The sequence below is a fragment of the Bos indicus genome, chromosome 9 (genome assembly GCF_029378745.1).
Source record: "Bos indicus isolate NIAB-ARS_2022 breed Sahiwal x Tharparkar chromosome 9, NIAB-ARS_B.indTharparkar_mat_pri_1.0, whole genome shotgun sequence".
NCBI classification, from domain to species: domain Eukaryota; kingdom Metazoa; phylum Chordata; class Mammalia; order Artiodactyla; family Bovidae; genus Bos; species Bos indicus.
In genome coordinates, this window is record NC_091768.1 from 42,505,050 (window position 1) to 42,507,975 (window position 2,926).

Consider the following 2,926-nt stretch of genomic DNA (forward strand, 5'->3'; position numbering starts at 1 on the left):
AAGTCCCTAGGTCTTGTGATATGGTTAGAAGTTTCAGTTCAGTTCAGTTCAGTCGCTCAGTCGTGTCCAACTCTTTGTGACCCCATGGACTGCAGCATGCCAGGCCTCCCTGTCCATCACCAACTCCCGGAGTTTACCCAAACTTATGTCCATTGAGTCAGTGATGCCATCCAATCATCTCATTCTCTGTCGTCCCCTTCTCATCCCACCTTCAATCTTTCCAAGCATCAGGGTCTTTTCAAATGAGTCAGCTCTTCCCATCAAGTGGCCAAAGTATTGGAATTTCAGCTTCAACATCAGTCCTTCCAATGAACACTCAGGACTGATCTCCTTTAGGATGGACTGGTTGGATCTCCTTGCAGTCCTAGGGACCCTCAAGAGTCTTCTCCAACACCACAGTTCAAAAGCATCAATTCTTCGGTGCTCAGCTTTCTTTATAGTCCAACTCTCACATCCAAACATGACCACTGGAAAAACCATACCTTGACTAGACAGACCTTTGTTGGTAAAGTAATGTCTCTGCTTTTTAATATGCTGTCTAGGTTGGTCATAACTTCCCTGCCAAGGAGTAAGTGTCTTTTAATTTCATGGCTACAGTCACCATCTGCAGTGATTTTGGAGCCCCCCAAAGTAAAGTCTGCCCCTGTTTCCACTGTTTCCCTATCTATATGCCATAAAGTGATGGGATTGGATGCCATGATCTTAGTTTTCTGTATGTTGAGCTTTAAGTCAACTTTTTCACTCTCCTCTTTCACTTTCATCAAGAGGCTCTTTAGTTCTTCTTCACTTTCTGCCATAAGGGTGGTGTCATCTGCATATCCGAGGTTATTGATATTTCTCCCAGTAATCTTGATTCTAGCTTGTGCTTCATCCAGCCCAGTGTTTCTCATGATGCTTAGAAGTTTAGCATCTGAAAATTGGACTTTACCCAAAGTGGTACCTGAGTGCAGTTTTATCAGTTAAGATGTTGATGATGTGGCCTTTGGGTAGGTGAGGGATAAAACTGAGAATAAGGCAACAGGGCCCTCTGACCTACAGGATTCATTCTTGTGCCAGCTCCAGATCCATCTGTGTGCTTTAGAGTACTTCTCCTGCTAAAGTATTTTCAAATGAGAGAGCAACAATATTCCAATTGACATACTTTTCCAAACCAGAATGTTTTCTTAAAAGGATGTATAAATCTGCCTTAAGAAATTTATTCTCTGCTTCTAATATACATCTTAAAGCAGGGGAACAAAAATTGCTGCAATCAGATTTTACTTAAGATTATTCATGTCAGCAAAATGGTCTAGAAAGCTCCAAAACCCTTGTTTCCCCCAAAAGACATCCAAATACAACCAAAACCTGGCTATAATAAACTTGCAGGAGGGTTGAGGCCAGGAGGGGCATGTATCTCACTTCTGCAGACCCCTCAAGGGGCATCAGCCTGCCATGTTTCTCCTACACTGCCCCTAATTTCTTCTAGTTTCTTTTAGTTTTTTCTCTCTTATCTTGACAATATCCTTTGATCTTTCTATTTTCCATTTCTACTCTCATATTTTTAATTCCAAAGATCCTCTTTTATCCTTTTAATGTCTTTTTTTTTTTTTTTTTTAAATAACAACCCATTCTTATGTTAGTGATGCAGTATGCTATGTCATCCAGGACATTAATGGTAGTTAAAAAAAATTTTTTTTTCCTCCCTAAATTTTGCCTGTTTTCTCCAGAAATCATTTCTTATTGTTTGTTGGTTTTGGTCTCTGCCTTTTATGTTCAAGACCCAAATTTAGTGAAGTTCTTATTTATTTTGGCCACACCACATAGCGTGTGGGATCTTAGTTCCCAGACCACAGATGAAACCCATACCCTCTGCAGTGGAAGTGTGGAATCTGAACCACTGGACCGCCAGGGAGTTCCCTGCTGCTGCTGCTGCTAAGTTGCTTCAGTTGTGTCCAACTCTGTGTGACCCCAGAGACGGCAGCCCACCTGGCTCCCCCATCCCTGGGATTCTCTAGGCAAGAACACTGGAGTGGGTTGCCATTTCCTTCTCCAGTGCATGAAAGTGAAAAGTCAAAGTGAAGTCGCTCAGTCGTGTTCAACTCTTCGCGACCCCATGGACTGCAGCGTACCAGGCTCCTCCGTCCATGGAGTTTTCCAGGCAAGAGTACTGGAGTGGGGTGCCATTGCCTTCTCCGAGGGAGTTCCCTAGTGGTCCTTAAAATGTGACTGGAAGCTTTCTGTGTATGGGCAGCCTTGTCACTGGTGGGGGTCTTGCTGGGCCTTTCACGTGAACCCCACCTGTCCAGGTGTGTAGATCTTTTCTCCCTACGATATCCTGCCTGGGGGTCTAAGTCTCACTGCAAACAGTCTGATGGCTGAGTAGGGTGGGCTCTGCGGGTCCCACTGTTAAGGATACGAGTTTTCCTGGATCTGGTTTTGGTTACAGCATCTCCGCCCTCAGCTGCGTTGTGTTGAGGGGCCGTCACCAGCAGCATGAGAGGGGGAAGGGGTCTGGTCTTCTTGTTCTTAGTCCCCCCTCACTTCCACTTTTGGAGATTCCCAAAGTCTCTAGTTTCAGAGGCTTTCATGGTGTGAAGTGTGTGCTTCATGGGATCCCTAACTTCAGAATAAACGTTCAGATTTTAGGAGTCCCCACCAGATCAGTTTCCTCTTGTCCATTGGCCCAACTGCTTTGCAGATTCTACAGTTTTGTTACTTTTATCTCCTTTTCCTCCTGTTTCTCAAGTGTGTTTGTGTCATTTGGATTCCCTTTTCCTTACTGTAACTATTCATTCATTCATCCATTCATTCTAGGCACTATTCTAACATCTTGACTTTATATCAGTTCTAACTCATTTAATCCTCACAACAGTAGTACTATCTCCCATTTTACAGATGAGGGAAGTTAAATAAAGCACAGAGCGGTTGAGTTTCTTGCTAAGAGTAC